Source organism: Talpa occidentalis, unplaced genomic scaffold (assembly GCF_014898055.3).
Source record: "Talpa occidentalis isolate TD23 unplaced genomic scaffold, MPIMG_talOcc4v2.1 talOcc4.8, whole genome shotgun sequence".
NCBI classification, from domain to species: Eukaryota; Metazoa; Chordata; class Mammalia; order Eulipotyphla; family Talpidae; genus Talpa; species Talpa occidentalis.
This window is the reverse complement of record NW_023605194.1, coordinates 78,355,410-78,369,282: the sequence shown is the minus strand read 5'-3', so window position 1 is coordinate 78,369,282 and position 13,873 is coordinate 78,355,410. Positions and strand designations below refer to the sequence as shown.

The following is a 13,873-nucleotide window of genomic DNA, read 5'->3' as shown; positions in this document are numbered from 1 at the left end:
AAAAATAATGTTACTATAGCATCAATAAGTAGATTTCATGTAGAATCTACCTCTACAGAGGTAAAATTATACAGCATTAGAATTAGCTCCTAATTTAAGACCAGGCAGGGGTCAAGTGAAAAGCAGAAAAAATTTCATTTCAGAACAGAGCCTAAGCAGAAAAATAAAAATCTATTATTAAAAATTTTAAGGCCGTTTCTGTGTTTGCATCTCACTGTCAACCTGCCTGTTTATTACCCAATTGCTGTGTCTCTGCCCTGCTTTCCAGGTGTATGAAGACAGCTTTCGTGAACAGATCTCTGTGCATCTTAGCAAAGCATGGACGGAGATTACTGACCATAACTGTCTGTGGGTCAATTCAGAACTGAGAAATGTTTGCTTAGGAAAGTGCAAGGGTGGTGGTGCCAACACAAAAGTTAACCCACCCATTTCTTCACACGACAAGTGGGTTCTCCTGAAGTGTGGTCTTGAGGTCATTTGTGGGCCAGCAAAGAGGATGAATGCATGGTTGATTTTATGAGGACTGCCAAGAGATAAGGAGCAGGCTGCAGCTTTAACTGCTACAAGGTCAAATACTTGACCAAAAGTGAAAACAAAAATGAAGGAAGCAGAATGTTGCCAATGACAGGAAAAGAAAGAACGAGAGATCTCCTAAAATAATACAATATAAAAGATAGACTGAAAAGTAACTGTACTAAGGTCACTTTATGAATCTTTGTGTGGTTTCCATTCTGTCCTTTTATGATCATCTCAAGTAACTAAGTACATATGGCATGTTTGTAAGTAAAGCAGTCGATGGAGTTAGTTACACCTCTGCATTTATTACCATGCCCCTGAGTATTATTAACTTTTACACTCCCCATAAAATATAATTTATCACTTAAATAATTTGCTTTGTGTCAGGGTTCAGTGTGCTCCAGTGCTTTCCTGCTCATTAAATGAGATATTTTTACTTAATGAGCCAAGGATGTCCTTTGTATTTAACATTTGAATTGATTTCTAACACTTAATTTTTATAATAGTTTGGTGTGTGATTCCAAAAAATGGAGGTTTCATTTCACAATGCCAAAGGAAAACAATCAGAAAATTGTTAAGTACATGTGGCATTTTAAGTGATAAGAAATGGTTTTATCCTTAACTAACCACAAAGACTGAGCGAATACAAATCATAAAAGAGTGTAATTATGAAATAATTATTTCTTTACACTAGCAAGCAAACTGAGGAATTTGGAACTGAAGTATCTATTGATTGTTTAAAATAAAACTTCACTCTCAGCCAATCAAAAAAATAGTTATGATCGGATGTGAAATGCAGAGTCAAGTCAGCTGCCATGGCAACAGAGCCGCTGGAATGGTTTCCAGCTCTGTAACCACTACCTTCTGATTAGGGATTGTCCACAGGACAAAAACAACTGACTGCTTGGACCTTTTTTCCATTTAACAAACACAAACTTGAGAATTTAAATCCTATATTTTCTCTGTCATTTTCCTGTCCTTTAATAGTCTAAGCAACTGAGGATACTTACTATCACCAGGCAGGGGGAAAGGAGAAAAAAAATGAAAGAGAACTTTAATCTGAGCACAAAATCAGAAATGTTACATTTATGCAAATTAATTAGAATTCACAACATATACAAATATTGTATGTGTGTCTTAATGTGAAGTTTCTATTTGGGATAAGAGCACACTGAATTTAAGATTTATTAAATACATATTATTATCTTTAAATAGCTATGAGTGAGTATACCATTCCAATACAGCACAGAATCAGTAGGGAAAGCAAGATTTTAAAGATCTGAGAATGAAACAAATACTCATTTTCATTTTATAGTTTAGAGAATTTAAGTACTTTTTCTTTGTTTCTTACTCCAACTTGTCTCTCATTCTAGATTCTTCACCTATTCTTTCAGACCCATTAAAATGGACTGACCTGCTGACATCTATGCCCACAGAACAACTAGACTGATTAACCTTGGAACATCAGGGCAGGAGTACTGCAAAATGGGGCGGAAAACATTTCCATGATTACTAGGAAGTAATACTAGTATAGTCCTCATTTATAGATTTCCAACTCACATTAACATTTTAAAAACTATAAGAGATCCTACAGGGAAAAAAAATGTGCTTATCCCAGAGTTTCTCAAACTTACTCGTTTTCATAAACTTTTGGTCTGGTCTCGCCAGTGAACATCCCTTTGAACCAGAGTTTCCTCCACATAAACCCAAGGATTGGCTGTCTCTTTGAATGTGCTTACCAGAATGGCGCCTCCTGGAGTTGTGCTGGGGGTTTATGCCCAATCTCACGTCACATCTCTCTAACCTTGAGGTTTGCTCTGTGTGTGTCCTGTATATAATACAGAAATCAATTACTTTATGTTTCACCAGAGAAATGAATAAAGTATTTTAAAAAATGAAAGGTAAATTTAATTTAAAGAAAAGTTTAAATTGTGAAATATTTCAAAGAAATGCAAATTTAGATTTGAAAGGACATAGTTTATACCTTTGGGATTCCATACTCTGCTATCTAAACTTAATAAAGTAATAGTGATTATTTAAAATATTATATATTTTCAATTAATTTATTAATAACAATATTATTCATTTTCCAAATTACCCAGGTTATGTAGTATTAAATCCAATTAAACATAATCCAAAATAATAATAATTTAGTAACTCCTGATAACTTGGCCAAATGCATATCAAAGAAAAACAGGGCATTTATAAATGAATCCTTTTTAAAAACTGATTTGTATCATAATTCCTTTGGTCATCAACGAAGCAATTTTCAAATGTAAAGCGTGGCATCGAATGCCATGTTAAAATGGCTTATAATAGTGTAGTTCTACAAAGTGAAGATTGGTTCAAAAAATCAGTTTTCTAATATATTTGAATTTTGTCAATTGGTTATGTTATAGGACAGGGAGAGGGTCAGCCCAAGCCCCGCAAACCTGCCTATTCTAAATGGGTTCTGCCATCCGCCGCATCAACACAAAACATAGGAGACTTTAATGGGAAGGAACTTTAATAAAACTAGGAAACAATACAGGTAAGGCAAAGAGTCTAGTTTCTAAATGAAGCACCCAAAGTTACCCGTCCCCTCGTGGGTAAAAGTCCATCCATATGGGATTGGCCCAGAACAAGGCCCCAAAGCCTGCTACAAGTCTAAAGCATCTTCCAGTGGGGACCCACAGAAAAGGGTCACAAACAACTGGACAAGCCCGGAAGGAAAAGAGCAAAATCAACATCAAGATAAAAGCTGCCATTGTCACCTCCCCACGGGTCTCACCCACATCTGTGTCACATAGTCCACGACCCAAAGACAAGCGCAGTTTCTTCACGTGTCTCTAGGCTCCATGTGCCTCCTCCAGGTCTCCTGGCTCCATGCTGCTTCCTTCCTCAGTCTCTTCCGCAGCTTCTCCTCTTCCTGCTCAGCTCCACCCTTCCTTGGGTGGGGCAGGGAACCTCCCCCTTTCCTGGAGACCACCCTGTTACAGTTACATCTTTTTCTTTTCATTAAATAATGTACACAATGTTTAAAATACAGTATGAATGACATACTATAAATGTATGTCATCAGAAAAGCACAAGGACTATATGTCCCTGCCCACAAAGGCAACCTGATCTCTTGTCTCTCCTTAATTTCTTTATCCTCTAACAAAACCAACACATTTCCAGGAAGCCTTTCCTGAATAACTCCTCTCCTCCAAGCTGCACTGCGGGCCCAATCTTTAATTCTCATAGATAGCACACGGACACACAAACACACACACACACAGAGACCCACAACTCTCTTTTACTCACTTCTCAAATTTTATAATTAGTTCTTTATCGTTCCTCATGGAAGCTCAAAAACCATCAGCAAGTTCTCAGCAACATTCTGCATGTAGCTTTCAGGTGCAGATGAGCTGATGAAGGAAGAAGAGGCTAATTCTTTAGCACACCCTCCACTCAGCTTCTTTCCTGCTGTTACCTTTGGAGCATGTAGTGGCAGGAAGGGCACAGAGCAGGTTTCTATGATTGGCAAGCGACTAAAGCAGAGTCCTGGAGCCCTCGGTGGCTTTCTCAGGCTTTTATTGAGCTTTTACATGTACAGCAACCAGGTAGACAGCAGGTAGGGGTGCCGGGGGCCAGGAAGCTGGTAGGCCTCAATGTCCCCTGCACGTCTTCACTCTGGGCTTCTCTGGCCTTCTTTCTCCCTTTCTCTCTCCTGCCTCTGCTTCTCTTGGGGAATACCTCAATACTGCTGCTGTGGCCCACAGAAGTAAACAATATAACAATGTAACAAAATGCAGGTGCCCCATCAAGCAGGGCAATGCTAATTGCTGGAGGGCAGAAAAGCCCAGCTCCATGTGAAACCAGTTCTTCCAAGGAAAACAAACACCACCATATTGTGGCAGCATTGCTGCAGGTACAAAGGCGGTGGTGAGATCTGACTATGGAAAAGGTGGACAGTGTCACAATACCAACCTGGTTCTGCTCACTCATCCCCTAAGATGCAGACCCCAGTCTGGCAGGTGCAGTGACTATGAAACACAGGGGGAATCAGGGGATGTTTATACGCCAAGTGCCACAGAATATCACAGTATTTCATTCTCACATAGATGAAAATATAGTTTATGATACTTGAAAACAAACTTTACAAGTAACACAGAATTTTGCCAAACAGATAAAGTTGAATTAATTATTCTCACAATAGTCCATCATTAACCAAGTAATGCTAATTCAAATCAGATATTTTATATCATTAAAACATCCACAAGCAAGTTTGTTTTATGTAACAGTTAAGCAAGCCTGTAGAGAGTGTAAGCTCAAGGGAACAGAAAGTGAAAATACTGTCTTAGCAGCATGAATTAAATTAATTAAACAAGCATTAATGCCTCCAAGCAGTTGCATACTTCGCTTCAAACCTTTGGTGGGAAAACCTATCATTTACATGTTCAATCATTTTAATATTTTCTATGACTATAGACAGTAGCTGTGTTAGCTGATGCTATAAACAAAAGATAAGTTGAAAACACATGCTATAATAATTAAAATGTTATTATGCTGACACCATCTTTCTTCTAGGATCTTGTAACATCTGTATTGACTGTGATAAGCATTGATTATCTGGAGTGATGTAAATATTTGGGGAGTTAATAACAATCAGGAATTCAATGCCTGCTAAGACACCAAAGATAAATCACAGGAAATTCAGATCAAAGCAGGTTTGTGAATAAGCTTGTTTTTATAGTTAATGACTAACTATAAAGTGCATGTACACATTTCTTTTCTCCAATGAAATGCACAAGGAAATGTCATAAAGAAACATCCCGTCGTGTGCAGCATTTCTGTACATCTGTTGAATTTCCATATGTAGAGAGGAGGATGTCAACACAGCACTACAAAGACGGAATTGATCCAATCCATCAAGTACTTAACATGCACTTTTAAAATCATTAAAAAGTTCTTTGAATTATTAAGACCTTTTTTCAAAAGAAAAAAACCCCACAACTTATAAATCTTGCATTTCCTGAGAGGTTAATTTAAGGATGCTGGGGTCAGCAGCAAGCCAGTTCAAGTGAAGATTCTGAAATTCCCCTTAAGTATCGCCTGACACTGAGTCACTTTTTACTTAAAAGAAACCTCCCGCAACCTCACCCACCAGACATTTTACATCCCCTTGAACTGTATTTTGAAGAGTGAACATGGGCTGAGAGTCCCACACTGGGTCTTTGTCACAACGGGTACAGCCAGCACTGCACATAGTGCATGGCTGGGTCACAGCTTTGCAGAAGAAACCAACCCAGTTTCATCTAAAAGCCACAATGACCCACCTCCTCCTGGCTCTCAGCCTCCTCTATTTCTGGTGAGTGTCTTTCTGAGCTACTTACAGTTTCCCGACCCCACACACCACAGGAGCCCCTACACCTGCAGCACACATACCTCTTCTGCCTGTTACTTATGTCTCTCGGTCCACCAGAAGGGGACTCAGCCTGATATCCTTTGGGAGGTCTTTTCTGATGCCATGCACTTTGAGTCAAGTGTATTTTCAAGGCATGGTCACAGCACCCTGTGATCAAAATGTTTGATCACTTGATCAAAATGTTCACCACATTACAGTGAAATGGCCAATTTGCCTTATCTACTCTCCACAAGTCAGTGAGCTCGGTGAAGCAGGAGCCAATCTTCACTCGATCTTCAGATTCCCAGGGTACAGCATAGAGCATCTATTCAACCTATGCCCAAAGGACGGGGAAAGAAGTCAATACCACATGCATCCTCATGGTGTAATTTGACTCTGAGAAAGGCCCTGTCATGGGTGTCCCACATCCAGAACAGATTTAGGATTTACTCTATGCAAGGTTTAGAGATCCAGAGTGTTTCAGACTAATCCTAACCCTTTAGAATGGGTCTAGATATTTGTGAGTTCTAGGAGCAAAGTGAGCAGTTAACAGGAAAATTTAAATCAGCCTAGATTGATAGCCTCAATCAAAGCTAGTAGGTAGCCACATGATAATTAATATTTTCCAAAAAACATGATCTAGTAAAATGCTTTCCCCATGTGGATGCTTCTACTCCTGAGTGTCTACTCCAGAGGAGAGGATGGGGAAGAGGGGGTTGAGGGGGCAGGGAACATGTCCACAGTAAGACATATACTAGAGTGTTAAAAATCATTCTGTTATTAATAGCCAGAAATTGGAAACAGTCCACATGTTCTTCAACAGGACATTGGCCAAATTCTCTGTGATGAGTTTATAGAATAAAATACTACTTGGCAGTAAAAATGGAACAAACTACTGATACACTCAAATCTTTCAAACATGCTGAGTGAAAGCAACCTTACAAAAAAGATGTACATAATGTGTGATTCTATATCCTAAAAGAGAAAAAAGTACTCTGTGGTGAAAAGAAATCAGAACAACAGTTACTGTTCTGGTCATGAAGAGAGTTTCTAGAGTCATAACCATGTTTTATTTTTTTTAAATATATTTATTTATGTATACAAGAGCTGGGGTACAGGCCAGAGGTGCAGGGGGTGAGAGGATTCACCAGGGACAGAGCAGGGAACAGAACAGGCAGACTAGACTGACTGAAATACACTGCTGAGGGGAGCAGCCGGCAAGCCAGGAGAGATCTGCTGTGCCACGTGGGTAGCTCCCTGGCCAGCCCAAGGATCAAACTCCCACTGCATAGGCTGCGGACAGCTTCACGGCACTGCGCTTAACCCCTTGTGCCACCAAGGAGGCCCCCATAACCATGTATAACCATGTTTTATATCTTATACAAATGCAATCTGTGTAATCTATAAATTGCACAGGTAGGGCCTCCCCGGTGGCGCAGCGGTTGAGCGCTGGGTTGTGAAGATGCCCGCAGCCTCTACAGTGCCGGTTCGATCCCCGGCTGCTCCCCGGCCACCGGAGGAGGGTCCCACATGGCGCGCAGACCTCTTCTGCCACCCGCTGCTCCCCTCAGCAGTGTACTTGGGTCCTTCTACCTGCTCTGCTCCCCGCTCTGGCTCAGTGAATTCTCTCACCCTCCCGGCTTCTGATTGTACCCAGTGCTTGTATAAATAAATAAACAAATAAATCTTAAAAAAAAATTGCACAGGTATTTTGGTGTTTTAAATATATCAAATAGTATGCTTAAGATTTGTGCATTTCAATATATGATTTTTATCTTAGAATTAGGATAAATAAATGAGTTTATGATATACCTGCTGACATGTTTAGAAGTGAATGCCCAATGTTTTTAACCTCCTTTGAAATATAACAAAGATAAGATGGATAAAGGGATGGTAAGATACAGAGCTATATGATAAAATAAATATAGCAATATGTCCATTGTAGACTCTAAGTAATAGGTATGCTGTACTCAAAGCTTTTCTAATATTGAATATTAAGTATACATGCCAAGTTTCCCAACCCAGAAATTCAGGGGTTGGAGTGGGGAACTGATGTGTGAACCTGCCATTTATCTATGTTTTGGTTAACCTGCCAAGTGATTTTATATAACTACAGGTTTATGGGATTAGTACTTAGAGCCTCCTGAACGATGATTCAATCTAAAAATAATCTTGAGAACCCACGCTTCCTCATCCTCAAATTTTTTCTCCTATCTATCATAAATTAGTTCCTGAGATTCTACCAAGATAGACTCTCTCCATGAGGAAGAAATAAGTCAATAATGCAATAATTTATCCAAAATCACAAAAAATATGTAATAGAACTTTTCCAACTGGCGACTTTTGAATATACATTTTTGGAGACAGGATGGCAGACCAAGAATGGAAAAATCAAAGAGCATGAAAGCATATGAAAATTCCCAGGATAATCCTGCTTCCTCTCATTGGGGCCTGAAAGGTAACAACACACAGTGAAATAACTAACACTGCTACTGCTGGTGTCCTGAAGAAAAGCTATTTTGTCCTTCTGGGCTTCAATTATTTCTGCTGTGAAAGACCAAAACCATGGCTCTACAACAGATAAAATACAGATTGCTTAATTAAATGTGAATGTTGGATAAACAGTGAATTTTTTTTTGGTGTATGTTCTTACAGTTGTATGTGCATCCTTAGAGTTTAAAAAAAAACAACATGATTTACCTGATATTCCAATTTAGCTGAACATCATTTTGTTATTGTCCACTTCTTGCTAAATGACAGCCCTGCCCTAAGGGGATGAAAATATTCTGGGCTTTAGCCCAGAATCACTGCTACTTTGTTGAAAAATACCTTAAGATTGTGAAATCAGAGACTCCTTTTGAAAAATGTAACTACTGGGTGTGCAAAAGATCTCAGAGTTCAGTGCAAATAGCATTTTCACACACCATTCATTCAGATGAAACATCTGGTTTTCCTGGAGATCAATGCTTGAGACTTCAGAAAGTTTACTGTGTCCCCTTTAAAGGATTAGTAGGTGCTCCCTCACACAACTTGGAGAAGTACTGCTTTAGCTGAGCCCAGCCCCAACCAAATGCCTCCAGCCCAACTTAGTGCAAAGGCAAAAACAAGACACTTCCTACCTGTCTGAAGGTACAGAGTGTTTGAATGACAGACATTAAATACCCGATCAGGAGTCTGGAAGAGGACACTGGTGCTAACTGAATACTCCATAGTTTTATTTAAAATTGTATGTGAGCAACAACAAATGTTGGTGAGGATGTGGTGAAAAAGGAACTCTCCTGCATTGCTGGTTGGAGTGCAAACTGGTCCAACCACTATGGAAAGCTGTCTGGAGATTCCTCAGTCTACTAAAAATGGAGCTACCATATGACCCGGCAATTCCACTACTAGGGATCTACCCAAAGGACATAAAAACATTGATTCAAAAGAACACCCGTACCCCTATGTTTATTGCAGCACTATTGACAATAGGCAAAATAGGCAAAATCTGGAAACAACCCAAATGCCCCAAAATAGATGACTGGATCAAGAAGATGTGGTATATATACACAATGGAATATCATTCAGCACTCAAAAAAAATAAACTCATGTCATTTGCAGCAACATGGATGGAACTAGAAGGAATTATGCTCAGTGAAATAAGCCAGAAGGAAAAAGAAAAATATCGGATGGTTTCACTTATAGCAGGAATATAGAGGAACCCAATAAGACATCAGTGTAAAAAAAATAATAACAGTACAAAACACAACAAAGCAAAAATGGACAATTATAAATCAGAGACCTACTGCAGGGGAGAATGTGGGGGAAAGGAATCAGAAGGAGGGACGGAATAGCACAGGGGACTGAGGTGATGGTGCATGGGTGCATTGGTAAAGGAAACTCTGTGGGGACTACACCTGAGGGGTTGGGGAAGCAAATATTGTTTAAAAATGAACAATGAGGACCTCCCCGGTGGCTCAGCGGTTGAGCGCTGGGTTGTGAAGCTGCCGCAGCCTCTGCAGCGCCGGTTCGATCCCTGGCTGCTCCCCGGCCACCAGAGGAGGGTCCCGCATGGCGGGCAGACCTCTCCTGCTGCCCGCTGCTCCCCTCAGCAGTGTACTTGGGTCCTTCTGCCTGCTCTGCTCCCTGCTCTGGCTCTGGTGAATTCTCTCACCCTCCCGCGCTTCTGACTGTACCCAGTGCTTGTATAAATAAATAAATAAAAATAAACCTTAAAAAAAATAAAAATAAAAATAAAAATTAACAATGATGTAAAAAATAAAAAAAAATTGATATTAAAAAAAAATTTAAATAAAATTCTATGTGAAATGATCATGGATGAAAAATGAGGTTTCCCTAAAATGGTATAAATCTATTTTGTAAGAAAGGGGGTGGGAAACAGAGACAGCCAAAAGCTATCTGCTTGGGCATTCAGCGTCAAAGTGGACAAGTTAACTATTTCATATTTAAAACTAAATCAGGTACCAAATTTAAAGGCCTCCAGAGCAGGGTTCAGAACACAATTGTGTGGCTTATTTATCCTATAAACACTGATCATTGCAAAGGAAATTTAAACAGAATTGAAGTAAAAAGAAGCTGTACCATCAAAGACATCTTTACAGACACATCACCCAAAGCAGTGATAGTGAAAGCAAAGATAAATAGCTGGGACTACATCAAATTAAAGAGCTTCTGCACAGCAAAAGAGACAATAACCAAAACAAAGCGAAACCCCACCAAATGGGAGAACATTTTTGCATACAACACTAATGATAAAGGACTGATCACAAAAATCTACAAAGAGCTGATGAGACTCAACAAAAACAAAGAAAATAATCCAGTCAAAAAATGGGCAGAAGAGCTAAAAAGAAACTTCTCTGAAGAGGAAATGCAAATGGCCAACAGGCATATGAAAAAATGTTCAACATCACTTGTAATCAGGGAAATGCAAATCAAAACTACCATGACATACCATCTCACACCATTGAGAATGGCACACATTAAAAAAACTAGCAACAACAAATGTTGGCAAGGTTGTGGAGAAAAAGGAACTCTCCTGCACTGTTGGTGGGAGTGCAAACTGGTCCAACCACTATGTAGAGCTGTGTGGAGATTTCTGGACCTACTAAACATAGCTTCCATATGATCCGGCAATTCCACTCCTAGGTATTTTCCCAAATGACACAGAAACAGTAATACCAAAGGGCACCTGCATGCCTATGTTTATAGCAGCGCTGTTTACAATAGCTAAGCAATGGAAACAACCCAAATGCCCAAAATTAGATGACTGGATCAAGAAGATGTGGTACATATACACCATGGAGTATTACTCAGCATTCAAAAAAGATAAACACATGCAGTTTGCAGCAACATGGATGGCGCTGGAAGGGATCATGCTCAGCGAAATAAGCCAGAAAGAAAAAGAAAAATACCAGATGGTCTCACTCATTGCAGGAATCTAGCAAACCTAAATAAGGGACCAGGAAAAAGACTAAGCAATACAAAGTCAAAATCAAAATCAACAAGCAACTATAAACCAGAGACACACTAAGTGGGGGGGGAAGGCAAGGAAAGGAAGGACTAGAGTCAAAATAAGGGGGGAGGTGCAATTGTATGGGGAATATAACTAAAATGAAATGCATACATTGTGCAAAGATGAAAAAAGATTTAAGAATTATATAAAATGAAATATTTAAATAAATTTTAAAAAGCTAATTCAAAGGGAAAAAAAAAAATCTGTACCAGATAATAGCTGACCTTCAGAGTATACACCGTCAGTTTCTTCCAGGCTCCCTGTGTTCTGCCCCCTGCGTGGTAGGCAAGAATTTTGAGTCGGGAATGGGTGACGTTATCGCACTGGTTTTTGAAATCTTGCCTACATGCCAGCTGAGGTCAGACCTAAAGAAACAAAAGTGTTTACCTTAATGCAATCTTGTCTTCACATACTCATCAGCACAAATTTCATGCATATTTTCTACAGACATTTTAAATTCATTGTCCCTTCTTTAAGACACAATACACTGTCTCACACTGTTTTAATTTCTTAGCTATCCATAGTTCATTCTACCCACTTGGCTGTCTCCATTTAAGCTTTTAATTTTTCTTTTTTTTAAAGACTGTGTATTAACTTCTCTTTCTATAACCCCTACACAGCTTTTCCTTGCTCACTGTAACAGTTTGTACTATGCTGAGGCACCAGAATTGTGTCTTTACTCATTATCTCGTCCTTGTTGTTTTGTTTTGTTTTGTTTTTTTCAGACTTGTGGCCTCTGAAATTTTTCAAAACAGCTCAGGGCCTAAAAAGACATCTTTACAATAGCATAAACTACTGCTCTGTAGACCCAACAATGGATGTTTATTGCACCTTACAAAACTACTTTAATTACCTTCAGATTACTGGGTTTATTGAAATAGATTCATTCTCATTTAAGAATGCCTGTGGACATTTACAAAGAGTCTTTACAATGTAGTATTCTATGAAGAATGACTATATTTTTCCCTGTTTATATATATAAAAAATGAAAGAGATAGATTATGTTAAATTTAAAAATATTCTAGGTATTAATATAACACAAAGGCTTTATGATTATATATAATGTGAGGCAAAAGCCTGGTATCTTAAGACTTAATTTTGCCTCAGTGGGTCCTTTCTGGCCTTTTTCCCACACAGCAACTACACTGTCATAATCAGGTTAATACAGATCAGTCCACTGAGTTTGCCCAAGCCCAAGTTTATGCTGACCATTTACATAGAAATAATATAATGTATATGTATTTATTTATCCTTGGCATCAACTGAAAAGAAAAAACATTTGAGTGATCTCCATGACTTGAGTATATACTGCACATTACTGCAAAAAAATAAATGCAATTATTTCAAATTTTTACTTTATAAATAAAAATAATTTAGCTAATGTTCATTGAGAAGTTACTATGTCAGACACAATGCTAAATGTTTCATTTGCATTATGTTATTTAACATTGACAACAACTCTATGAAGGACGTATTTTTTACCCCTAGTCTACAAATAAGAAAATTGAGTTACAGGGAAATTAAACAACTTATCAAAAATTCAAAGCAAGTGGCATAGTCAGAATTCAAACCCAGAACTCAAAAGTTCCTATGCACTTGATTATTTTTTAATTATATATTTTTTAAATTTTATGTATGTATGTATATATGTGTATATGTATATATAGAGAAGTATATACATATATACAGATATATATGAGATTATCTTTTAATTATAATACAGTCAATACTTTGGTTTGCTAATATGTGATATTACAAATGCATTCATTTATATTTTATATAAAGAAGAAATATTGATAATGCTAAAAGATATCAAACTTTCCTTACATCTTCAAAACTCTATGACTTTAATACTCTAATCAAAAATAAAATGAGGGCCTCCCCGGTGGCGCAGTGGGTTGAGCACAGTGCTGTGAAGCTTTCTGCAGCCTCTGCAGCACAGGTTCGATTCCCAGCCAGCCAGGGAGATACCCACATGGCGTGGCAGACCTCTCCCGTCTTGCCTGCTGTCCCCTCAGCAGTGTTTTTGGTCATCTGCCTGTTGTGCTCCCTGCTCTGTCTCTGGTGAATTCTCTCATCCTTCCATGCCTCTGGCCTATACCCCAGTTCTTGTATAAATAAATAAATCTTTAAAAAATATATAATGTGTCTCATTTCACTTAAAAGAATCTCCATGGTGGGCCTCCCCTGTGGCGCAGCAGGTTGAGTGCTGTGTTGTGAAGCTGCCTGCAGCCTCTGCAGCGTGGGTTCAATTCCTGGCCTGCCATGGATATACCCACATGGCGTGGCAGACCTCTCCTGCCTTGCCCACTGATTCCCTCGGCACTGTCTTCGGTCCATCCACCTGTTCTATTCCCTGCTCTATCTCTGGTGAATTCTTTCACCCTCCTGTGCCTCTGACTGTACCCCAGTTCTTGTATAAGTAAATAAATCTTTAAAAAAAAAGAATCTCCATGGATGTGTGAGTATAATAATCT

At 38.8% G+C, this 13,873-nt stretch overlaps 1 long non-coding RNA gene across 4 annotated transcripts in view; it reads right to left on the bottom strand.

The window, feature by feature from the left end:
* Positions 1-13,873, bottom strand: part of LOC129144969 (uncharacterized) — a 264,783-nt gene that overhangs the window by 200,786 nt on the left and 50,124 nt on the right. For 3 of the 4 annotated variants that reach the window (XR_008549872.1, XR_008549873.1, XR_008549875.1), the window contains 2 exons: positions 11,606-11,761; positions 2,256-2,344 (listed from right to left, as the gene is read on the bottom strand). This is a non-coding gene — a long non-coding RNA (uncharacterized LOC129144969). The remainder of the gene's footprint in view (positions 1-2,255; positions 2,345-11,605; positions 11,762-13,873) is intronic. The other variant, XR_008549874.1, reaches the window with a different exon arrangement.